Source organism: Chionomys nivalis, chromosome 6, assembly GCF_950005125.1.
Source record: "Chionomys nivalis chromosome 6, mChiNiv1.1, whole genome shotgun sequence".
NCBI lineage: Eukaryota > Metazoa > Chordata > Mammalia > Rodentia > Cricetidae > Chionomys > Chionomys nivalis.
Window position 1 is genome coordinate 30,002,492 of NC_080091.1, and position 27,303 is coordinate 30,029,794.

Consider the following 27,303-nt stretch of genomic DNA (forward strand, 5'->3'; position numbering starts at 1 on the left):
TTTGAGGTTTGGTCCCTAAGAATATTTAACCCTGATAGTATAAATTTGGTTAAAGTCCATAGTTCAGGAGGTCATAATTCTTAATGTGGCGCCTACAACTGTTGTCTTGAAAAATTGACATGCTGTTAACCTACCTTATCAAATTTGTTTTTGTATCCAAAAGATCAGTGATAGCAAACTTGGCCAAAGATGCATGTCTTCTGCAGTGGCCAGCAGTCATTGTAGAGACTCATAACTGATACAAAGTCTGAGAATAAGTGTCTACTGAGTGCTCAGCCCTAAATGAGGCATATACACCAACATTCCTCCTCCCAAAAGCTCAAGGAACATAGTAAAATAAGGGGCAAAAGGAATTTAAGAGGCAGAGATTAGGGAGAGTTCTTTTAAATGACATGGGCATGGCTAGCAAACCCATTATCTCACTGTAGTTATGATTACCTGGACAAGACCTTCACAAGACCAAGCCAACAAGATCAGTAAATATTCCAAAAGAAGGCACTAATTGGACCCAGAAGATTATAGAATAAAAGAAGAGGCCATAAAATAGGAGAGCTGACATGTTAGGGTTGCTTTGGAGAAGTAGGAACAGTGGAATTGAAGATGGGTATGGTTAAGATGTATCGTTCACATATGTAAAACTGTCAAAGAATAAAATTTTAAAAGATAATGTGAAACTTGCATAAGAACAAACTAGAAGAATACTGGAGTAGCACTCAGAGTATAGAAAAAAAATTAAGTGGATGGGGCCTGACAAATAAAACCCAAGTTTGGCCTTTGACCTCCACATGCATGTGCAAAGATATGTAGGCACACCTGCACAGCCACAAATATAAATGTGTGTGTATACATACAAAAAAATTAGGGAGAGCAAGTCTCCCAATTTTAAAAATTAGTAAGCACATGAAGGGATTCTGAACATCACTATTATTGGGGGATTGCAATTAAACAGAAGCCCACACTACTACACCTCTGTCAGAATGTCACAACCCGAGACTGACAGCATAGAATACTGACAATGCGAAGCACTAGCTTCGCTTTTGGTGAGAAAGTAAGAGTGGTCACTTTTGAAGACAGTCCGTTCATTTCTTATAGAAAACATACTCTGGCCATTTGATTCAGCATTTACGCTCTCTGGTAATTAACCAGATGATTGAAATTTTAGGTTCACCCACAAAGCTGCATATGTACAGAGATATTTCAGAGACCTTCAGAATATGGCATTTAAAATGTTTTAAGAACTTAAGACTTTTCATGACAATGAGACACAACTGCTCCTGGCAGCACCCGTTACTTCAAGAGGAAGATGGGCATTGAAGAGGCTCCTTATGGAGTTTGCTAGCCATTTGGGCAATAAACTGCTCTTGCCTGGACTGCTTAAATGGGCATGCAGAACCCACAGATAAATGACTGCTGAACTTGTCTAAAGGTGAAATGATCCTTCAGGGTTCCTACTTCATGAAAGAGTATGCCAGACATTCTGCAGGGCACAGAAAAAAAAAATGACTGGCAAACTGCCAATACAGATGGAACTGTTTTTGAAATTTCCTGCTTCATGGAAAGGTCTGCTGGACACTATGAGTCTGTAGGCTTAATATGGATGCCCCAATGATACAGAAGAACTTTGGGTGAGTGTCCAAGCAGTGAGATGTCTCTGTCATTTCTAGAATTTTGGAAGTTTGCTTACAATGCACTTCCTGTTTACTTAGGTAATATTATATCCTTCTGGAGTCTTTGATAGAGTTGAAGAATTTATAGTTATAGTTTTCTGTAGTTATGATAAAAGAGAAAATTTGTATAAAAAATATAGCTATAATTTTTGCCTGATACCTGTTTTAAGTAATTTTACTACGTTAAAGTTAAAACCTTCCTTTTTATTTAAACAGAAAGGGGAGGTGACGTGGGAGTCCCCTCTGTTGCTGTGATTAGCGCTGATGAATAAGAAACTCCTTTGGACCTATAGTAAGGCAAAACTTAGGTAGGCAAAGAAAGCTAGAATGAATGCTAGGAGAAAGAAGGGCAGAGTCAGAGATACCATGTAGCCCACCAGAGACAGACTCTGGGAACTTTACCCAGCAATACCACGTGGCAATACACAGATTACTAAAAATGGGTTAAATAAATATGTAAGAGATTAGACAATAAGAAGCTAGAGCTTATGGGCCAAGCAGTGATTTAACTAATACGGTTTCTAATGCAGTTTCTGTGTGATTATTTTGGGTCTAAGCTAGCCTAGCGGTCGGGAACCAACAAGCAGCCTTTCTCCAACACTCCTCCTTTCCCCAAAGCTAAAAATTATCAGTATCTCCGTCATTAGGGGTGGAACTTCAGGCCTCACACTTCTATTCTGAAATCCAGTCTGGGCTAGGCTGGCACAGGCTTTTGCATCCTGCCACAACCACTAGGAGTTCACAAGTGCAGCCACCCTACTATGTCCAGAAGACCCTTCCCTTGTAGTCTGTCACCACCTCTGGCTCTTAGACCCTGTCAACCTCCTACTCCTCAATGTTTCCTGAGCATTTGGAGAACTATGGGTGGCATATATGTTCCCTTTATGGTGAACATTCTCTATTGGTTTATTTTCTGCACCATGGTCAACTGTGGGTCTCTGTGTTGATCATCATCCACTACAAACAGCAGCTTCTCTGATAATGGTTAAGGGGTGTCTTAATTTATAGGTATACTGGTAAAGCATTATATCCATTTAGAAGAATAATAGCAATAGATTCTGTCCTAGGGTCTGTGACCCAACTAGCCATAGGTTCTCAGCCCAATGATGATGCCAGGTGTAGCTTTCATCTTGGGGGATGAGTCCTAAATGCAATCATTAAGTATTGCTTACTCGCAAAACATTTATGCCACTATTTCAGAAGTGGGCATGTCTTGCAAGCCAGTCATTATTATGGCCTGCAAAGATTGCATCTGAGAATGACTGATGCTTACCTTTCTCCTCTGGTAGCATGAACAGCAACTCTCAGCAATATGAAAGGAAGCCAGTATGTATGAAGTTTCCAGTTCTATACCAGCTTTATTTTTCTAAGTTCTATGACTCATGTATGTGATGCCTTCAGCAATATGGCCTTACTCTCCAGTTCTGGGGGATAATCAGGAGCCTTTTAATAGCCTGTGTCTGACAGCCTTGGGACCCTTCTGGCCAAAACTCCAAAATAAGTTCCTGGTCCTGGGCGTTTTATTTATTAGCCTCTGGAATTTATTAGAGATAATGCTTCTTTGTTAAAAGAGAATCCATTTTAACTCTTTTTTTATGTGTGTGTGTGTAGATGTAGAAGCTTCTACTACAATAGGCTTACACAGGAACTTTTTGAAAAGTCTCTAGTATTATCTGTCCCTCCAAGTTTCCCTTATTGTACTCTGCCTTACCCTGCCCAACCCAATTTCAGCCTTCCTGTGCAAAATTACCTTTAAACCATATATACTAGACTTTTCTATCTCCCTCCCCTGAAAACTCCTCTCCAAGAGCTCTTAGTAATGTCCTGATTTCTGTAGATATTCCAAACGAAACAAATACATTCAAAAATTCAAGGCTAACATCCACAAATGGAAAAAAAGGTGTTTTTCTTAAGTTTACCTTATTCAGAATGATAATTTCCAGCTCCATACTTTCATCTGTAATTCCATTTTTTTAAATAAGTGAGTAATATTCTGTTGTCTATAAATATAGCATATTTTCGTTTTTCATTCAGCACTTGATGATATCTAGGCTGTTTCATTTTCTGGCTGTTGTGAATAGAAGACAATGAACATGGATGAGCAAGTATCTCTGTGAGAGGATGTAGATCCCTTTGGCCCATGAGCACTATAGCTTGATCATGAGGGAGATCTATTTCCAAATTTTTATGGAACCTCCATACTGATTGCCATAGAGATTAACTGTACCAGTTTGTACTCCCACCAGCAGTGATTAAGTGTTCCCCTTTCTCAACATCTACTCCATTATTTGATATCTTTAGGTTTGTTTTTATCTTAGCCATTCTGATTGGGGTCAGCTGAAATCTCAAAGTACTTTAAATTTACATTTCCCTAATCACAAAGGATGTTGAACAATTTAACAAGTGTTTCTCAGCCATTTGCATTCCATCTTTTAAGAACTCTTTTATTCCATTGTGATCACATAGAATACAAGGGATTAGTGGTATATAATTCTGTATCCCTTTAATGGCAGCCCAGACTACTGTATTCAGGAAAATAATCTGCAGCACTTGAGAGAAAAAGAAAAACTTTCCATGATATAAACAGACTAAAAAGGATTTATGTCCACTAAGACAGCACTATTGGGAATACTGGAAGCAATACTTCAGACTGAAGAAAGGAATAAGCATAGCTTAGAGATTATAGAAAGAATACAAATAAACCTAAATTTCATTGAAGCACAAAATAGCAAAAAAGAGACAATAATCAGTACATACTTTTCAATAATAACTTTAAGTATTAATGACCCCAACTCCCTAATCAAAAGTCACAAGTTCGTTAAATGGATTAAGAAACCAAAAAAAAAAAAAAAAGTCATCATCCCTTCAAAGCCACCTTAGAGTGAAAGGGTGAAGGATGGAAAAAGATATCCCAACAGAGAAGTGTGAGAGTGAAGTGATGACATTCATCAAGTGGACCTAAGAGATTCGGTGAATATGCCACCAAAACACCAAAGAGCATACATTCTACTCAGTTTCCTGACCACAGGCTGTGACACAAAGCAAATATTAACCAGTTCTGAAAATTGAAATAAATCTGTGTGTCCTATCTGACCACAATGCAACAAAGTTTTAAATCAACAATAAACAAATCTCCAATAATTACCAAAGTTATGGAGATGAAACAACACAATACTAAATGATGAATGAGTTAAAGGGGAAATCAAGAAAAATTAAAATTCCTCATGTTACATGAAAATTAAAACACTGCACAACAAAAACACTGGAACACACTAAAAGCCACACTGAGAGGAAAATAAACACCTACACTAAAAAATTAGAAAGAGCACAAATGACTTATCACGCAGCTCAAGAATTTGGAAAAACAAGAACAGATAAAACCCAAATCCAGTAGACAGAAAGAAAATATTCTTAAATATTTTAAAAATAGATTTTAAAAAGAAAATATTTTTTAAAAAATTAAGCATTAAAACTAATGAAACAGAAACAAAAGAAACCATAAAAAGGATCAATGAATCTAAGAAGTAGGTTTTTTTTAAGACATCAATTTGAAAAAGAGCAGTGTATGGGAGGGTTTAGAGAGAGGAAAAGGAAGAGAAAAATGATGTAATTATATTACAAATCTCAACATTTGAAGCAAAAAAGATTGAAATAAACAGCATATTCACCCAACTGATGAAAAGAATGACCCAAATTAACAAAACCAGAAATGAAAGAGGCAACATTACAATGAATAGCAAAAATCAGAATATTATAAGGGAATAATTTTAAAGCATATCCTACATTAAATTAGAACCTCCCACAGGGCAGAGAAACCTGCTTGCTCTTTGGGCTGAGGAGGAAGGAAGACTTGATTGGGGGAGGGGGAGGGAATGGGAGGTGGTGGCGGGGAAGAGGCAGAAATCTTTAATAATTAAATAAATTAATTAATAAAAAAAAGTCAAAAAAAAATTTAAAGAAGTGGACAAGATCCAAACTACCAAAGTCAAATCAAGAAAAGATCAACAATTTTAAAAGACACATAATGAATAAGATCAAACAGAAATGAAAAACCTTCTAACAACCAAAAGAGCCCAGGTGATTCTCAGCAAAATTCTACTAGGCTTTCAATTGATATCTACAATCAGTACTTCTTAAATTATTCAAAGATGAAAAACAAAGAAACAGAAGAAGCACTCTGAAAGTCCCTCTATAAAGCCAGTATCACTCTCATACCTAAGCCAGTTAAAAACAACAAAGAAAACTACAGATCAATAGCGCTGATAAACATAAATGCATGACGTCTAGATATGAGAGAGAAGTTATACCCAGGAAATCTCAACAAGTCAGTTGCCTAAAACCAGCCTGCATGTTGACGACAACAGTTGAGATGCCTACATGGATGAGGGGACTTTCAGAAGTCCCAGCCTTAGATGAAAGAACAGTGACTTTTGAGAGAGGGAGGTTCAGTTTTCTCCAGGTGTGAACTCCCTAAAAGACCATCCAGTCCCAAGTAAACAGCCCTAAACACATGTAGGTATGACAACACAAAATGAACTCAGTAGTTTATGCACATATAATAGATGCATATATGTGTGTGTGTGTACATGTACACTAAACAGACTCAATAGGTTGTATACACACCACACATATATTTGTAGCATTGGTAATTAAAGATGAGTATATGAATTTTAGAGTGAGTGGGGAAGAAGCTGCATGGTGAGAGAGAGGAGTGAAGATGGTATAAATACAGTCCTTGTCTGTGAGACTATCAAAAACATTTCAATTTAAATTATAAAAAAGGTACATGCAAAAAATAATAAATAATGAGAGCATTTTTCAAAGGAAAAGAAATTAAAAGCAAAAGATGATCTATACTATATGATTTTTTTTTCTATCTTCAGTCCTTAAATGGGAAAAACTTCAGTAATGGAAATTGCAGCTGTTATTCTTTAGGCTGAGTCTGGGAAACGGAGTGACTGCAAAGGGGTATTTTGGTGGTGGTGGTGGTCAGAAGACTCAACCAATTGCCAAAAGCGTATCAAACCATAAACTGAAATGACTTATATAAACTATACTTCAGTAAACAAAGAAAAACTGGGGGGGGGAACTAATGGTACATATAAAAACAAACAAAACATCTTAGAAGTAAAAAAGTATACACATTTAAAATACAAATGAACTTTTGTTGAATAAATTCTAAACTGTTTGCCAAAAGAGACTAGAGAGTTGGAAGTTAGTAATGAATGATGTATCCAGAACTCAGACTAAAGAGATACAGAAGAAATAAAGAAGTCAGGGTTGGAGAGACTGCTCAGTGGCTGAGAACACTTGCTGCTCTTGCAAAGGATTCTGGTTTCCAGCACCCACATCAGATGGCTCACGGCCACCTATAATGCCAACTCCATATATTTCAGTGTTGTCTGACCTCTATGGGCGCTTGCATGCTGGAGGTGTACACCAACTCAGGCAGGCACACACACATATATACATAATTTTTTTTTTAAAAAAAAAGACATGCAGGATAGATTTAGAGACTGTAATATATTGTTAGGAATATCATTAAAATGGTAACATGAGTAACAGGAAACATATTTCATAAAATAGTAGCAGAGAATTTCTAAATTTGTAGAAATAATCTGACCACTCAAAAAAAAAATGACTCTTGGTTTTAATACGGTTAATGCAAACAAAACAACCCATACATGTTTATGAAATATCAAAACATTAAGAACATGTGTTCAATTAACCCATGAAGAGTACAGATGACCAAAAAAGAATAGCATCGTGGTGTTAATCTTCCAATCAGCATTATAAATCATTCCCAAAATCTCAAATCTTGAACTTTGAACCCCTGGGCACAATTTGCCACACTGATCATGGCTCTAGTCTACAGGGTTCACAGACAAGACTGTTGAGGACTTTTCCTCAAAACAACTGACATAGCAGTTTTTGGTACTATAAAGGAGCTATCAGGGAGGAAGCTTCCTGACAGCACCAACTTGATTTTTCCATGTCCTATGACAAAAGTGCATGATGTTGACAACCACGGGTTCTTACCATCAGGTCCAGTAGCCAATCAAGAGCAATGGCAGTATCCTGTACTGTTTAGAGGACCTCTAAGACACCCTTTACCAATAACTTGCAGTGATGTATTCCACAGCTGGCATTAGGCTTTTTATTGGGTAACCTACGATATCTAAGAGGAACACTATCCCTTGTGTAGGGTACACCAAGTAAATTATTTAGATGAATAAATATAGTTTTATAAAATAATATATAGTTTGTTGAGTTTTCATAGGCATTGTCAGTTTTATTATAAAGATCACTATGGTAACATTCACTGCCACTAACAATATCTGTGAATTCTCATTGCTCTTCATTTTTACCAATACTTTTTTTTTCCAGAACTTAAAATGGGGGTCATTTTGTGGGTGAATAGTGTCATCTCAAATGATCCTAATTTCATTTCTTTCATTTTCAGTGAGATGGAGGGTTTTTTTCCCATTTATTTACTAGCTGCTTGAACATCCACATTTCTTTGGAGTGCCTCAAATTTTCTTGTATTTTTGTCCATTTCTTTAATACTGTGGTAGGCTTGCATGTGTGTGTGCATGCTCACATGTGTGTATGCATACCTACATGTGCAATAATGAATAGATGTGCAATGATTGAATTTAGGAAGTTAGACATTCCATGCAGTACTAAAGCACCGAGCTGTAATCCCTGTCCTGTCTTGGTGTTTGATACACAAGTGTTCCTTAGACTTTGTAGCTATGGGTCCTTTGTCAGCTTTCCACACTGCAAATATCATCTTCTATGAGATGCTATCTTAATGGTATCTTTCACTTTCAGACATTTAAAAAACGTGTCCATTTGAAATCATTTCAAATTTACAGCAAGTTCACAACAGCAGAAAGAACTCTCATGGCAGCTGTATTAGTTACTTTTCTATTGCTGTGATAAAGCACAATGTCCAAAAGCAACTTGCTGAGTAAGGAGTTTAGTTTGGCTTGTTTCTAGAGGAAAATCCATACTGGCAGGGGAGGTGTGACAGTAGGGACCCATAGTAGGAAGCTGAGAGACCACATCTTCAAACTCATGCCAGAAGCAGAGAAAAAGAACTGGGATGGAAGCAAGACTATAAATTCCAGCCCCTGGTGACACACTTTTTCCAGCAAGGCTATATCTCAAAAATCTCCCCAGACAGAGCCATCACTGGGGAACAAATGCACAAATAAGTAGCCAAGACTATGGGGACATTCCACATTCAAATCACAACAGCCTTTATCTAGATTACCCTGTTGTTAATATTTTATTATATTGATGTATTGCTTTCTATTTTTGAACCATTTGAGAATACACATTTGCTTTCCCTAAATGCTATGATGTATGTTTCATTAAACCACTGCCAACAGATGGACAATCTATGTACCTGCAATATAACTGGAAAACTGGAAAATTTTGTATACGAGCATCAGTGTAGGCTCTCGGGTCTTTCTTAGTGCCGACTGCTCATATTGGCATAACATCTTCCCATGGCCCCTGTGACCTGTGCAATTCTAGATTCCTGGATCCTGTACTAGCCACAGAAAGTTCTTACAAGATGGTGAACGTTGACAATGAGGAACAGTTTGAAGTCTATCAAGATCTTGTATGGTTTTTTAAAAAGCATTTTAAAATAATGAAGAAAAAATCACAGTGTATCAGTTGGCCATTTAGACACTGCAAAACCATCAGGTTCTCCAAGCCCTTCAAGAAAGGTTTGATGGTCTGATAGAAACAGCAACAGGATACATAAAATTCTTGTATCAGGTAGTTAAGATCCTTCATACATATTCAAATTAAATGGGCACAGACAGAAGCCAGTTCTACGGGGAAGTCCACAGTCTTGAAAGGTTGTACATTATTCCGATTCTGCCTTCCTTGGACAAGTCATTTGAGATCATTAATGCAATATATTAACCAATAGAAGAAAATGAATTTCTGAGTTTTAGGCAAGCTTTTGGAGTTTATGGCCAGTTAGTCAGGTCCCATAGATACCCCTCCCCCAATATTACAAGCTATTAACAATGATATTGGTCACCATCCAGAACTGGATGGTATGATGCTATTGCTGAAGACACCACAAACTTGTGCCACAGAATATGGGGCATCAAGCTGGTCCTCACTGGCTAGCTTTCATTCCTATTGGATAGTTTTGAAAGTTCTGGAAAGTGCTGTGCATGCTATCAAAAGAAAAACGGATTCAGCAATCTTATCCAAATGTAAATTATGTGATCTACAAAATGGTCAATTAAGACTTAACCACTAGTAAAATAGTGGAACAAATTTCACGGGAGTAACCAACTACTTTCTGATTAGATGTAAGGTCCACTCCACAAGTTGAATCCTATAGCTGGCACTGTTACAGGGTCCAAGAACCTGTGACTAGATGGATCATGGACCCTAAAGCAGAAGTCCACGATTACTCTGCTAAATGGACATACTGTTAAAATGACTCATAAGGATTTATCATTATTCCCATAGATTGATACACCTCTCAACCCTTATTAAAGAGGCTTTTGTTATGTTGTTGTAGGTGGTAATTAACTTAGAAACCAACAATTGGCCAAGGGGCAGAGAATAAGAGATGACAGAATGTTCATCAGTAAACAACACATCTATATTGGCCTCCCTCCTCCCAAGGCTCAGAAATCATCACAGAAGAGGGGGCAAAAAGATTGTATGACTCAGAGGTATCAGACCAGTGTTTTCTGGACATAGCCAGGCATTTGCACATATGAACTCACGGTTGTTGTGACAGTGTACACAAACATCCACAAGCTGCACCCAGACAAATTCCCAGCATGGAGGAGGGGAGGTGGGAAAGAAAAAGAAGTCCCATCCCCAGCTAAGGAGCTAGTGGGAATTAATAGCTTCTGGCAGCGGGACAGGCAGCTTTCTTTAAGGGTGGAGCCCCTGGTGGGCTGAGCATGCTTCAGTGAAAGTCACACATCCAAGAGTAAAGGAGCAGCACAAATTGAATTTGATGGGTTTGAAATTAAATGAGGACACAGTTCGGTGGTTTTGGAAGGAGGGGTGGGTCTGCGAGTTGTGGAAGGGGATGAATATGACCAAAATATATTGTATGGAACTCTTTAGGAACTAATAAAAACTGAGGGGGAAAAAGAAATTCTGGGGGGAACTGAACAAATATCAAGGCTGAAGATGAGAAGCTGGATGGAAAGAAACAAAAGATCCTAAAGAAATTTATGAATTTTTTTGGTTGTTTTTAAGAACGGCAACTTGTGCAGTGACAAGGTCCCAGAATATGATAAACTTCTTCTGAAGCATCTGGTAGACTCTGAAGTTCTTAACCTGTGCTTAATTTGAGCTTCACATTGAGCCCATTATATATTTCACAAATGAAGAGTTAACAAAGACATACACAATGGTGTCGGAACCAAATAATCCTGACTCATTTTCCTTCGTGACTTTTTTTTTTCCAGTCCTAAAATTCCTGAGAACAAGAGAGCTATATGCTGTGCCTGAAAAAACCCTTGGAGTGGAAGACCTTGAAACTGGTCACATTTTATGTGAATGTATAATTTTAAAATCTTTGTTAAACTTTACAGAAGAAGTTACAAAAGATAAAAGAGAAGGAGAGAGAGGAAGGAGGAAGGGAGGAGGGGAGGAGGGAGAGGTAGGAGGAGGAGAGAAAGAGAAAGGAGAGAGGAGGGGAGGAGAAGGAAAGAGAGGGGGAGGAGGGAGGAGTATGAAAAGGTACATGTGAGGAAGAAGAAAGAAATGAGGAAAACTCTCAGAACTATGAGTTGTAGAATCTGAAGTGCAAGCTGAAATAAAGAAGGATGCCTTGAGGACACCCTATCTGGTCCACCTTCTGCCTTCATGAAAAGGATGAATGTGCGTCATTTCTTAAGCTATTTCAATTTGTTTCTTCCTCATTGGTTTATGTTTTTCTTTTTGAGCATAATATTAAAATGTAATATAAGAAGAAAAATATTTTATTTTTTATGTCTACAGGTATTATTCAAATTTCACTAGTTATCATAATCATGTTTCAAATATCTGTATTCTCTCTGTTCTCTGTCTCTCTTTGTGTCTTTGTCTGTCTCTCTGAGTGTTTGTGTGTGTGTGTGTGTGTGTGTATGTGTGCTTGTGCACAATCAATGCTCATTAAAGTTTAGGTATGGGGATCATACTCTGTAGCCTGACTCACCACGAGGTTTGGAACTATCCATTACAGTCCAGTGCCTAGTCAGTAGATACACAATTGGATACAATGACAGTCCCTCTCTAGGAATCAATAAATGGCCAGATCCTGTGAGCCCTTCTCACGCATAGCTGACTTGGGAGGGTGCAGATTATATAGGTCCAGTGCCAGGAGGCATACAATTTTCATTCATGATTGTCATAGCAGTGTCAAGCTTAGAAGATGACATTTAGAAGCTTGTCTCCCTGTATCAAAGACTATATTAAAGAATCATGAAGAACATGGATACTCTTGTCTTGTTCCTGATTTTATGAGAAGTTCTTGATTTTTTTCCCATTTAGCATGATGCTATAGGTTCATAATATGTAGCCTTAATTGTACTGAGAGATAGCTCATCCTAATTGTTATAGTTTCATCATGAAGAGCTGTTGGATTTTGTCAAATGCTTTTCTTCATCTATTTATAGGATTATATGATTTCTACCCTTGAAGGCATTTATGTAAAAAAGACAGCTATTGATTTACATATTTTAAATTATCCCCACATCTCTGGAATGAAATAAAATTGAATATGATGGATGATCTTTTTGATGTGTTCTTGAGTTTGGTTTTCAAGATTTTATAAAGAATATTTGCATCTTTATTCATGAGCAACTTACCTGTGGTATGTTGTTTATCTGGTTTTGATATCAGTATAATGCTGATCTCATAAAAGAGCTTGGAAGCATTCTTTACTTTTATACCTTATGAAATAATTTGGGAATCATTGTTCTTAGTTCTTTAAGGACTTGTTAGAATGCTGTAGCAAATCCATTTAGGCCTGAGGTCCTTTTAGTCATAAAGGTTTATTGTTGTCGTAATTACTATTGCTTCAAGTCACTGTTTGTTGTATGTATGTTTAAATTGTTTCATAGGTGGGGTAGCCAGGGACATGAGGATAGGTAGGAAGGGGAAGTGGAAATGGGGTTGAGGGAGGGAATGCAGGAAGAGATAGCTAGAACTGAGGGGAAACTGAGGGGTGGTATGGAAACGTGGTGCTGGGGAAACTCCCTATAATATGTTAACATGACCCTAATGAAGTCTCCAAATAACAAGAGAGAGACAGAGTCCCAACTGGCCATCTCTTGTCACCAAAGAAGGCCTCCAGTACTGGGACTAGATTACATTCAATTGAGCTGTTTGCCAAAAGTATTCCATGGAAATCCCCCAAACAACTCAGTCTGTTGCCAAGACAATGGGTTGCTCTCTTCAAACTGATAGCAAGGACCCATTGCTGAAGACAGCACCCACACAATTCTTTGAACATGGAGAGATTGAGCTGGTGCCTACATAGAGATGTATGTTCTAGTGTCTTGGTACAGGAAGGTACTTTGAAGGCTACCAAAATAGAAATATAGACACCAGCCTCATCACAAAACCTTTGATCTACAATGTCCTGATGACAAAATATGCTAGGGCCATGATGGCACAAACTTGTGGGAGTACCAACCAATGTCTGATTTTACTTAAGGTCCACTCCACAAGATGGAACCCATGCCCAACACTGCTCAGGTGACCAAGAACCAGACTGGATAGCCCAGAGACCTAAAGTAAACCCATATATTACTGATTTTTTTTTTTTAAAAAAAAAGCAGTGATAAAATGACTCCTAATGATTGTGTGCTGTACTACTTCTAGATTAGTAATTTATTTAGTCATCATCAGAAATGCTTCTTCCTTAACACATGGGAACAAACATGAAGACCCACAGTTAGCTATAAGAGAGAGAGGGAGAGAGAGAGACAGAGACAGAGACCGAGACAGACCTTGGAACACACAGCTCTAAATGTGATGTCTACATCAAATCTCTCTCAGAGCTCAGAGAAGGTGGAAAGCGTAAAAGCCAGAGGAGATAGAGGACACCAGGAGAACATCAACTGAGCCAAGAGTCTGACAGAGTCTGACATGAACTCACAGAGTCTGAGAGTCTGAAGCAGTATGCACAAAACCTAAATGAGCCTCTGCCAGGTCCTCTGTGTATATATTATAGCATTCAGTTTAGTATTTTTATGGGATTCCTGTGTGTGTGGATGCAAATGAATTGGTCTCTGGTTCTTATACTTTCCCTAGGATTCTTTTCCTTTTGTTGTTTTTTCTTGGTCCAACTTATTTTACTTCCATATGTTTCATTGTTGAAAAAAATTGTGTCATCTTGTCTTAACTTTGATATGTTGTATGCCTTTAGAAATTCATTTCTCTCAAATTTTGAAATTTGGTAGAATATAGGTTTTAAGGTTATGTCCTTATGCTTTTGTGAATTTTATTGGTGTTGTGTTGTTTCTCTTGTCGTCTCTGATCTTACTGATCTGGGCCTTTCATCTCTTTGTGTTAATTTGGCTAAGCAATTATCAGTCCTGTTTATATTTTCAAAGAACCAACTCTTTATTTCATTGATTGTGTTTATTATTTTCTTTTTATGTCATTGATTCATGCCCTGAATGAATGTTCTTTATGGCAATGCCTTTGGGGTTGGTTTTTTCTTGTTTTTAAGGACTTAAGGTGCATCATCAAGTTATTTTTCTGATCTATGATAGAATAAATCATGATTGAAGAAAAAAATGTCAATGCAATGGTGCCTAACAATATTCTGTTATACTCATAGAATGGTGACTACCCTTGTTGGAGGGAGGGCGCTTGTTGGTTCCCAGCCGCCTGGCTAGCTTAGACCTGAAATAATCACACAGAAATTGTATTAATTAAATAATTGCTTGGCCCATTAGCTCTAGCTTCTTATTGGCTAACACTTATATTAATTTAACCCATTTCTATTCATCTGTATATTGCCACGTGACTGTGGCTTACTGGGTAAAGTTCCTGGCATCTGTCTCTGGCAACTCCATGGCTTCTCTCCGACTCTGCCCTTCTTTCTCCCAGCCTACAGCCTAGCTTTCTTCACTTAACTCTGTTCTGCCCTATCAAGCTAAGCCAGGTTGTTTATTCATTAACCAATAAAAGCAACACATAGACAAAAAGACCCTCCCACACCAACCCTAATTGTCACCAGAGAGCCTTCGCCCAGTAACTGATGGAAAGAGATGCAGAGACCCACAGCCCAACATTAAGCCAAATTTGGAATCGTGCTGAAGAGGGGTAGGAAATCAGTTGTTAATCTCACGAGACTTCCTTTGTGTGTGATCCTGCCCTTTTCCTTTGCAGCTTAGAATATACGTTCTTTGAGCTGTTTATTCCGTGTTTTGACTATAACCTGGTGTGAGAAACTTGTTTTGTACTCATATCATTTTGATGTTTTATATAACTCTTATTCCTGGATGATCATCTCTTTTCCTACATTTGCAAATTCTTCTTTTATGATTTTATTGAAAACATTGTCTGAGCCTTTGGTTTGTGATTCTTCCCTTTTGCTTCTTCTTCCACATTCACAATTCAAAGGTTTAGTTTTTTCATGGTATCCCAAAATTTTTGTATGTTCCATTGACATTTTTTAATGTGTCATTTCTCTTCACTTGAATGTTCCAGTTCCTTTACCTCATCCTCAGAGCCTGGTACTCCATCTTCCACATGGTCTGTTCTACTGGCAAGCTTTCCACTAAGGATTTTAGTTGAATTATTAGATGTTTTATTTCCAGCTTCATTTCAGTTTGGTTTATCTTAGTATTTCTATTTTTTATTGAATTCTATTTTTGTGTCCTGAATTGATTTTATAATTTCATCTAGTTTTTTGCTTATGTTCAATTGGAATTTGTTTAGGAACATACACTTGACCTATTTAAATTCATTCTGGTGTTTACTCATGTCCTTTTTGAATCCCATGAACATATTTATAATTATTTTTCTGAATTCTTCATATAAAATTCCATCTAAGTGTCTTTCCTCACAGACCATCACTATGAGATCAAAAAGTTTTGGAGGAAACAGTGATTTCATTTTTCTATTAGCTGTGTTTTACTTATTGGTTTGTTTTATTTTTTATTCGTTTAATTTTGTTTTGTTTTATATTCTTCTCTTATACAACATCCCAACCACAGTTTCCCCTCCTTCTACTCTTCCCAATGGCCCCTCTCTCCTTTTCCCCAGATTCACTCCTCCATTTCCCTTCAGAAAAGAACAGGCCACCCAGGAACATCAATTGAACATGGCATAACAAGTTATAGTAAGATTAGACACAAACCCTCATATCAGGGCTGGGTGAAGCAACCCAGTAGGAAAAAAAGGGTTCTAAGAGCAGGCAAGAGTCAGAGTCAGAGACAGCCCCCATTCCCACTGTTAGAGATCCCACAAAAACACCAAACTATCAACCATAACATATCTGCAGAGGACCTAGCACAGACCCATTTAAGCTCTGTGATAGCTGCTTTAGTCTCTGTGAGCCCCTACTACCCTGGTTTAGTTGATTCTGTTGGCCATGTTTTTCCTGGTGTCCTTGGTCCCTCTGGCTCCCATAATTTCTCCTTTCCTTCTTCCATGGGGTTCCCCAAACTCTGAGGGGAGGGACCCTATGGAGGTCTCTATTTGGGCTCTCTCTCTGCCTAATATTTGACTGTGGGTCTTTGCTTCCACTGTTATCAGCTGCCATAGAAAGACTCTCTGATAATGGCATGGCCTCTGCTCAGACAACTGTTAGTAGTGTTAGTGTGTTGGGGTTTGTACATCAGGAGTTATTTCACTGGCTGAGCTTTTCTAGTACACAAATTGGATTGGTATCTTATATTTCCTCAGTTTACTTGGTCTTGATTAGGCTGGAAGATGCTTGGAGTTAAATTGTAGAAATACTCACTGATGATTCATAGATGAGTACTGAGGCCATCCCCACATTCTCTGATCTCTCAAAAGGGGTCCACAGGATATGCTGATGTTGGAATCAGATTGCAAAGTTACTGATCTCTAGGGACAGGGTTCATAGTGTCTGAGGTTAGGTATATGTGACCTCACATAAGACTATGCAAAGTACCTAGAGGTCCTGGCATGAGCCTGGAGCTGGTAGAGGGGATAGAGGTGTAAGTCACTGACATCATCCGATCTCACACAGGGTCAATCAGAGTCCTTGAGAGTCCAGCAGGCATACGGAGATGTGTGAGGGGAAGGTTACAGTTCATGGGTCCCTGAACTCCCACTGGCCATCAGAGACCCTTTGGGTTTCAGCAGGGTTATGTAGTTGGACACAAGGTCTTGTTTAGGTTTCTGATCTCACACTGGTCAGTCAGTGTCCCTCAGCAGTAGCCTGGAGATGCTTGAATGGATACTAGAACTAGGCTGAAGATCACTGACCTCAGTCTGTATCAGTCAGAATCCCTAAGGGGGTAGGGAAGAATCTGGGTTGAGCAAGGAAATATACATCAAATCTTATTTTTTTTGGAATAATTTGGAGTCATTTAGAGTAAGGTGGTGGTGGCAAATGCGTTTAATCACAGCACTTAGGGATGCAGAGGCAGGTGGATCTCTGTGAGTTCAAGGTCTGCCTGGTCTACAGAGCAAGTTCCAGGACAACTAGGGCTGCAAAGAAAAACCTTGTCTCAGAAAAGCAAAAAGACAAAAGTGAAGAAAATATTTGGTGTGTAGTACTGAAGTATCTCTTTTCTTTTGGGATTAGTTGCTGGGAAAGGAGTGTATATTCACCAGCTTAATAATTACGCATTTTGTTTAGTTTGTACCCAGTCAGGATCTTCTGTATCCCATGGTTTCTATCTTACTACTTGGCCAAAGATGACAGTGATATCCTGAGCCTTGTGCCGCCATCTCCTGAGTACTGAGATTAGAGGTGTGCAGCTCCATACCTGGTTTATGAAGTCCTGGGGATCAAACCAGGGTTATGTGAGTGCGAGGAAAGCACTTTACCAAGTGAGATGTATCCTAGCCCATATTCGTCAAACTTTCTAATTCTTCTTTACAGCTTCTTCTTATGGTGTGGATAAAGTCTCATACCTCTCATAGGCAAGGGATGAGACTGGAAGTTTGGGTTATTTAGGACAGTTCTAATCCAAAGCAACTTCAAGCCTGAAAAACCAGTACCACGTGGTCAATGCTACCAAATTCTCCTGCTAGCTCTAGATAAAACTTGGAATCTTTGGGGCACAGTTAGAGCCTCGGTTAATACTTTCTTGTGAAATTACTTCTGAGAGTCAGAGAACCCTTTTTATGGCGCTCTCAGTTTAGATTTTCCTCCCAAATGAATTTCATTTTCACAAGATTAAGCCTTAAATTTAACCTTATTCAAACTCTCAGAACATATGCAGAATGTACCCAGATTTTCTGCCAGGGTGTTACATACTTAGACCTTACCCCAATTTCTAATAGAGTCCTTCCCCGACTAAAACATCAGGAGCCAGAGCTCCACTGCCTACATATCAATCTCAACACTGTTATCCTTCCACACTCCAACCAGAGAGACCCCTTTAACTCTAATTGTAGCACTCTAGGGCTTTTGTACCCCAGTTGCAAATTCTTCTACCTTCTTCCTACAAAACAATTCTGAAGGCTAGGAACCCCATACTCAGCAACAATCACATTCCTAGCTACCAATTTTCTATATTTGTTACCTCTCTCATTGCTGTGACAAAAACAATTACAGAAGAAGGGGTTGATTTGGGCTCATAGTTCAAGGGTGCAATTTATCATTGTGGAAGATGCCACATTAGCAGAAGCTTGAGGAACCTGATCACATTTTGTCCACAAAAAGTCAAGAAGCAAAGAGCAATGACTGTTCAGCCTGCTCTTTCATTTTTTGAGCGCAGCAATTAGCTTAATTTGTAAAAATCCTTCAGAGATGTCCCAAGATTTGTCTCCAAGGTGATTCTACATCTTGTCCAGTTAACATTAAAAAAAGGCAGCACAAAATCTAATAACCCAATCTTCCTGTGATAACCTAAAGAAATAAGACTCCCTTTGAGATTATTATTATCCCCAAGTGGAGTCCTCTTGAAGCCAGATAAGGAATCAATTCAATTTTTTGAAGACCAATAGGCTGTCTGAACTACATCTCAGTGTTTAAGCATCTCCCCATTTCCCAAGAACATGGAAGAAGACAGTTTACCATCTTCACTTCAATTTCAACAATACCTTTCGTCCTGCAGTTTTTGTAAAAATCCATGTGATACTTAAAATTGATTATCAAATTGACAAGACCTGGAATAACCCAAAAGACAAGTCTCTGGGAATGCTTATGAGAGATTATCTAGAGTAGGTTAAATGAGATGGGCAGCCCCACCTTAATTGTGGACAGTACCATTCCCTGAACTGGTGCCCTGGGCTTCATAAAAAGGAAAAAGGTGGCTGAACACTCCCATTCATCTCTCTATGTTTCTTAATTGTAGACACAATATGACTGGGCAACTCCTTCTCCCATGACTCCCCTGCCATACTGAACTAGACTGTGGGACTGTGAAGCTAAATCAGTCATTCCTTCTTAAGATGTTTTTGTGGGAAGTTTTTTGTTGTAGCAATAAGTTAAATAACTCAGCCACCCCCACACTCAGTTCTGTCACTGGTGCTAGTAAGACAGCTCTGAGCTGAGCAAAATCACTCATACTTCCAGTTAGAAAAAGGTATCATCTCAATAAAATTAAGCAGGTATTCCCTTGACAACCTTTCCGTTGTGAGTTCCAATATCTACACAAGTAGGTCTCAAAGAGTTTTCAGTCTATTCTTAACTGTCATTGTATACTCCAGGAATTCTTGCTAAGAGAAAAGCAGAGGATTTACATGATTTTGTGCAAACATTTTTATAATTAGCAGTGGACAGACTGCTTCCATCCTTTTCTGCTGTTTTCAGTGTCAATGTTCAATGTTGTAGCTTTGGATCAACATACAGAATATTCCTTTTGAAAGTGTAAATTCATATAACCAAATCCCTGGAGGGAGACGAGCACTCTAAACAAATAGTGCTCAACTGACTCTCTTGTTCTGCTTTCATATCTGGGCTATTATAGACTGGCTGATACACTTTAAAGCCAGTGCAGAATAATATAAGTAGCCAAATGATATCCATCCCCACAAGTCAAACTAAGATTCTGTGCACTAGTAACACTATTCTACAAACACTGTGTGCATGTGTCTTTGTGTGTATTCTTATTTTGTTGTTGTTGTTTGGTCTCTTGTATCCCAAACTGGCCTTGAACTCATTATGTCGCTGAAGATGATCTTGAACTTCTAATCCCTCCACCTCTAGCCCCTAAGTACTGGGATGACAGGCATGTACCACCATGCTCAGTTTATGTAGCATTGGGGATCAAATCCAAGGTTTCATTTCTATTAACAGAAAGTGGGTCTTATAAGTTATCTACCACCAATAAAATTGAAGCTCTGAGAAAATATAATTATACTTGACTGTGAATTTGTAGCTGCAACACATCAGTAATAGAGTTGGTATACAACAAACGTGGAGCTGAACTTTTTGACAGAACGTCTTCAGATGCCTCTCTATGATGACTATATCTATCCCCAAAGTCATGAACCAAAATAAACTCGGTGTGCCAAATTAGTCACTTAGACAGTGGTTCATAAATGCCCTCTCTTAGTAGGATGCAGATAGAGAAATAGCTCATTAGTATGATCGTCAAGGAGTTAAAATTAGATGTAAGTTTAACATGGGGCTACAGGTAATTAGTGCTGCAGGGACCAGGACCCTCATGCTCCTGGATGATGTCAGGGTCCTTTGTTCCCAGTTGTCTGTGAACCCTCTTCCAATACATTTATCAGGGTCAGAAGAGAAGCCTCTGTTCCCTTCCTGCTCCAGGCTTCTGTCTGTCAGCACTGCAGCAATGCTGGCAGGCTAGTCCCCACTTCCCTGACTCCTACTGCATAAAGAATTAGAAAGTTAGTTTAATTTATTCTTCTGGCTGGAAAACTTCATCTTATGCATAGAATAACCTTTTATAATCCATTCAGGATTTCTCCCTAGAGAAATTGCTTTGAAAAACAGATAAGGATTATTTGTAACTAATTAGCAGCTACCTCCATGTAAATGGATATCCTGCGAATGCTTCATGCTCCAAGGTAAATGTATCTTATGAAATATCTCTATCAATAGGTACCAATTTCTTAGGGAACTCCTCCTCCAATACTGGTCCCTGAATCAGTAATCTCTTCCAGACTGCTGTTGAAATTATTTGTACTTCCAAATTCATGAAGATTGTGCTAATGAGCTTTTCCTCTACCTGCACCCTTGACATTAACATCAGCCAGCCATAGCTCTGATTTCAGAAAATTTATTATCAATTTCACACACTAGAGAGGGTTCAATTAATTTTAGGCAAAGCCCAAATGACATCGCATTTTGTCTCCACTCCTGTTGCCCACGCAGGAAGACTTGCAAGAATAACATTTTAATGGCTTGGAAACTGTTCCCAACAGAATTATCTGAGAGAGGATTTTTCAAGGGTTACATCACTAAATGACCAAACAAAGACGCAGTGTCTGGCTACCACCCACATGATCCACTGTGAGCCATGTTTTCATAATGATGACACTCAGATTTAGACACACCTCTTTTATAAGTGGTCAAAGAGATATTAGCAAGATCAAGACTTGGTCCTCAAAAGCCATCAAATGTCCTACAGGGTATAAGCTTCGCTTTGTGGCTTATCCTCAATAATAATAAAAGCTAAAATGTGCTGGGCATGTAAGGTACTCAATGCATATTACCTCATGTGACCTCACAAGAGCCCTAAGCACTGAGTCCTATTATTCCTCTTATTATCAGAAAGGGACATGGAAGTTTTCCTGAGGCTTGCTGCTTTGACATTCAGGTAAATGGGAGTCTACAACCTCTGTTCTTTAGTGTTGATTCTAATTAAGCAATAACAAATTAAAGCAAAGGCTAATGTACATAAAGTATTAAAGTAATTTTTAAAATGTTGTAATTCTCTTTGTGTAGCATTGTTATTCTTTATTAAAGTACTAATCTTGGTTATTTTCAAAGCTCTTTTAGATAGATAAAAATTAATTTTCATGATTGTGCTGTCTTTGAAGTCTTTACAAGGAGTTTTGTTTCTCTAGCAGGTTGCATATTCTGCCTAGGTCTATGTTGGCTGTGTAGATATAGTAATTATCTCTGCTTCTTTTTATGAAAAGTGTTAATCTGAGATGTCTTGAAACCTTTGTTGGCCCCTCTACTTTATGGAAGTAGCACATTCCCATCACTTTCCTTGGCATCTTGCTCCCTCCTTGACTCACAGCATTGTAGGCCAGATTAGATGTATTCCTCTCCCATGAAGGGACCTGGTAATGTTTTCACCATCCCCAGAAAGTGTCCGTGAGGGCTTACAGAGTCCATCCTGCAATAATTCCAGTTTTCATATTATAACCCAGTAGACAATGAGCACTTTTCCCCATAGGGAAAGAAAGATAGAACTTTGACTCACATCATGAAACCCTTTATCTTTTAAGAAGAGTACCAACATCAAAGACAAGTCTTGCCCAAAAGGACGCACTTCCATACGGTTCATCACTCCAGCCTGGCTGCCTTCCCTGCACCTTCTGCCTCAGTTCCCTATCAGAACACAGGCCAGGACCTGATGATCACTGCCCCAACCCACTGCCATCCACTTACAGATCCGGACTCTCTGTCTAGATCATGTTTTTAGAAAAAGATGCTTCTTAGAGTCGCTCATCTCCATAGCCTCTTCTTGCCAACAGTGTTATAGCAGCTGCTCCTGGGCTCCTTCTGCATATGACCTCATTTGTTCATTTATACAACCTCTATATCAGATTTTATTTTATTTCTTTTTGAGACTACTGCAGCTTGAATCTATGGCCTTTATTGGTCCCCACTCTAATTCCTGCTGAGATGCTAAATATGAAAAAATGGACAGAGCATACATATCATAATATTGTGCTGCAGAAAACAGAGCTGGAGGCCAGTCTACTCTTGCTAAGCATTCAGTCATGGAAGCCAAGCACAGTCAATGAAACAAACAGCACCAAATAGCCAGGACTTGATTAACAACTGAACAGCTTCCTAACTTGTTTCCTAATTCCAACCAAAGACTACCTAGAAAAAAAAAAAAAAAACAAATTTGCCTAAACTGGCAATACGGATCTTGGTTGTATCACAAATACTTTTTCCTGGAATGGGAAGTTCATAGAAATATCTCAGCCATGATCTATGCACACCATGATCCAGGACCTGGCTGCTTCCAAGCTACAATTAAGATGAATACTGAGAGTGTTCAGAAACTTTCAGTGCAATCATGTTGTATTTGTTCTTATTATACATATTTAAATGTAATTTTATGTCTGTTGAATCTAATAATGAAAAGTTGGGGTACATCATTCTTATGCCTCACTCCATTTCTTTGGCAATTCATTTATATGGTAGTTTATGAGAATATTATTCACAAATTGGTCAAAAATAACAATAAAACATATCTTCCACTATAAGGAATTTAAAAACCACTATGGTTTATGCCACTTACAGAAATAAGGGGTGGCAAAGACAAAGGATGACAAACGGTTGGTTGTAAAGCCAGGCAATGACTACTCGTTGAATAAACACATACATGACCTCAGTGAGCACAACAGTGCCTGCCACTCACGAAACCAGTGTCATCAGGAAAGCTCAAGTTTCCTGTCTTACATTTCCCAACAGGAACCTAAGCCCTTCATTCTATAGGTTTCTGCAATAAGAGCAGTGCTCTTGAGAGCTAGGAAGTTAGTCACTGTAACCTAACCAAAAAGCAATTTGGCCAGCAGACAACATCAGTAAATTGCAGTGGAAAACCAAACAACTAAAAAGATTTGGATTCAGTTTCTGGAAATAAAATAGCAACAGAAATACAGAGAAATCATGGTTATTAGTATCTTGTTGGCATGTTAACTCAGGTCTAATTCAAAACAACTGTCTTAAAGGGTGGAATCAGGTTCTCATGCGCTAGATCTACCAGGACTGCTCTCTGAGGATCTGGAAACATCCCCTCAGGACACATCCTATGCAGAGGTTTTGTTGGCAAATGAGCCTATGGAAAAGAGCCCTTGGAAAGTCTCAGCCGTGCACCTGCCAATGCGCACAGTACACTGCCCAATCCTCTGTCCAATTCCAGCATTTGCTTCCTTGTTATTTCCTTAACCAACAAAACACTGACAAAAATAATAATGGCAGCTAGCATTCTGTGAGAAATGCACTGCCCAAACCCAACAGTTTCCAAGTGGCTTACTCAACTTAGGCAAAAACAGACATTTGTTCATGTGTCTCTGTGCTATCCTGGATTGCCACCTGCTTCCAACCCCACTCAGCACTCATGGTACCCTAAATCAACAATTCTTAGGCTTCTATTCATTCTGACACATATGATATATGATGTTTGTTTTCAAGACTCACTTCTCTGGGCAGTATGAAGCTATAAACAATGGGAGAGGATGGAGTCCCAATTCAAGAGAGTAAGTAGGATACAGTTAAATGATAGGACATCTTGGAAAAGCTAAAATGAAATCCATGTTGGCTGTAAGTCATCTACAAACTTTGATATAAACTATATACCTAATTTTGATATATAATAAATGAGTACAAACACACACACATACAAACACACCTGGTGTGTTATAATTTGGGAACTGAAACATTCTCAAGCTTATTTTTATGGGTTGTTTTGTGTTCATTGATAAGTGCCATCTCTAGCGTCTGTTGGGATTGTGTTTGGAAATAGAGACTTGTATTACTTACTATTCTTGTTGGTATGATAAAATATTTAACAAACACAGCTAAAGGAAGAAAGCATCTATTCTGGCTCACAGTTTGAAGGTCTGCCCATCATGGTGGGGAAAGCATGACAGGAGGAGAGTGAGACAGCTTGTCACACACTGCAGCCACAGTCAGGAAGCAGTTATTAATGTTAGTACTTAATGCTTTCTCTTTTTTATTCAGTCTAGAACCCCAATCCATGAAATGATGCTGCCAATTCAGGAAGTATCTTCCATTCTCAATCATACTTCTCCAAGAATCCAGAATGAGGGGAAAATAATTGTCTAAGCTACCTGGTATCTGCAATGTCAGTCTCTCAGGAAGGCATATTGTTTTTTCCTGTACTCTAATAGCATAGACTTTTCTTGAGCAATGGGTTCTATACCATACATACTAAGTAATCCTCCAATTGACAACTCTGACACCTTCTAGCTGAGACAGGATCAAAGGCCCTAAATTCAAGATTCACATACTAAATTGTGTACACGTAAGGGGCAATTGCCATTCTGGAGTGGAAAGCTGTACTTCTAACCAACCAGGACCATTTGGGTTTTCAATGACTGCCCTTCTCACATTCAGTAGCTTTTCTAGGATATGTCACTGACCTGATGTAAAGACATAGATGAATAGCCAGATGCAGAAAGTCACATAGTTAGGTCAGGAAAGTTCTAAGCAAAGGCGTTCAGTCTCAGTTGGGTTGGTGTGCCCCATCCTCCCAGTGCATAGTTATGTTCATCAACCTAGATGATCGCTAGACATTCTTGTAGAAAGGTTTCCAAAGAGTCCACCTACCTCTTTCCTAAAGAATGGAATTGAGTCTAGAAACCATAGTGTTCTCTTTCTCCAAACATATGGGTTTCCTGGTACTGGTCCTATCTAAAAGTTATCTAAGGATCACACCCAAAGTCATCGCAAGAGCAACTTCTCATACCTCAAAGGGGCTAATGATGAATAACAAAATACTTCTATTACTTAAGAAGACCAAAATATTTTAATATTTATGTGACAGGAAGCTGACACAATGATCAAATACATTTTTTTTTAGTCACCACACAGTCCAACCAGATAGATAAACCAATCTAAAATTCTGGTGACATGTTTCATCAGAATTTGAAGTTTGCATTACTCTAGAGCTGTGGAATCAGTTCTCTCTCTCTCTCTCTCTCTCTCTCTCTCTCTCTCTCTCTCGTATGTTCAAGTGGGTCTATGAATTTATGGAAAGAAGGGTGTATGCTCACGCATGTGAAAGCCAGAGATTGCTGTCAGATGTCTTCCTTGGTTACTTTCCAATCTTACTTTTTGGTTTGAGAATTTCATACTTGTGTGTAATACGTTTTAATCAAATACAACCCACTTTCCTATCCTCCAGTTCCTCCCAACCACAACTTTTCCCTCTCATCTTCATGTGCTCATTTTTTAACCTAGTGAGTCAACTTAGTGCTTTGTATATGGACCTTCTACTAGAGCATGGGTCATGCCTCGGGGCTCCCATCTATGAAGAAAATTGATTCTCTCTCCCCCAGCAGCCATCAAGTATCGATATCTCTTCAGATAGGGGTAGAACTTCATTAGCCTCTTACTGATTGCTACTGGGATTTCTGGATTGCTTGATCTTGTGCAGATCATGTGCATACAGTCACAGTCACTGTGAATTCATGTGCTGAGATGCCTGGCAAATACTCTTTCAGATCAGACATTCACTCTGTCTCATATGAGCTTCCTACCTCCTCTGCCTCAACGATCCCTACACTTTAGGAAAAAGGGGTGTGATAGAGATGTTCCACTTAGAGTTGAGTTTCAGTCTCTTATTCTCTGGACTTTGACCAGTTATAGGTCTCTGTGTTAATCTTAATCATCAGCTACTATATAAAAAAATAAAGCTTATATGATGCTGGATTATAGATAATTAATTCATATTTATAAAAATAAGAATTTTAGGAGCAATGTATTACTATATCCATTTAGCAGAATAACAGTATTAAGTTTTTTTTAGGGGCATTGCATGTAACTGAGCATCGATCATTTAAATGCAGAAGCTCTCCTTCAGGGCCTATGATCTAGTTAGCCATAGGGTTTTGGATCAATACACAGTACCCGGTACAAGTGGTAAATGGAGTGGATAGTTACTCCCACAACACTTAGATGCCACTAGTGCACTGACCAGCATATTTGTCAAGCCACTCATTATTGTAGCTCGCTGGGTTCACAGGTAAGGGACTGATTATTTTTCTTCCTAGTAGCATACATAGCACCTTCCAGTATTATGAAAGCTAAGCAGTAAAAACGAAGCTTTTAGGCCAGTACCAGCTTCATTTCCCCATGCCCCATGACTCAAGAATGCGGTATTTTCAATAATAAGGGTGGATACGAAAGCAGCGAAGTATATATCCTAACTAAGGGTATGTCCAGGGAGATGTCCCCAGCTGGTACCTTGGGCAACTGAGGAGAGGGAACCTGAAATGACCCTATCCTATACTGATGAATATCTTACATATCACCTTAGAACCTTCATCTGGCGATGGATCGAGGTAGAGACAGAGACTCAATTTGGAGCAACGGTCTGAGCTCTTAAGGTTCAAATGAGGAGCAGAAGGAGGGAGAACATGAGCAAGGAAATCAGGACCACGAGGGGTGCACCCACCCACTGTGACAGTGGATCTGATTTATTGGGAGCCCACCAAAGCCAGCTGGTCTGGGACTGAATAAGCATGGGTTGAAACTGGACTCTCTGAGCATGGTGGACAATGAAGGCTGATGAGAAGCCAAGGACAA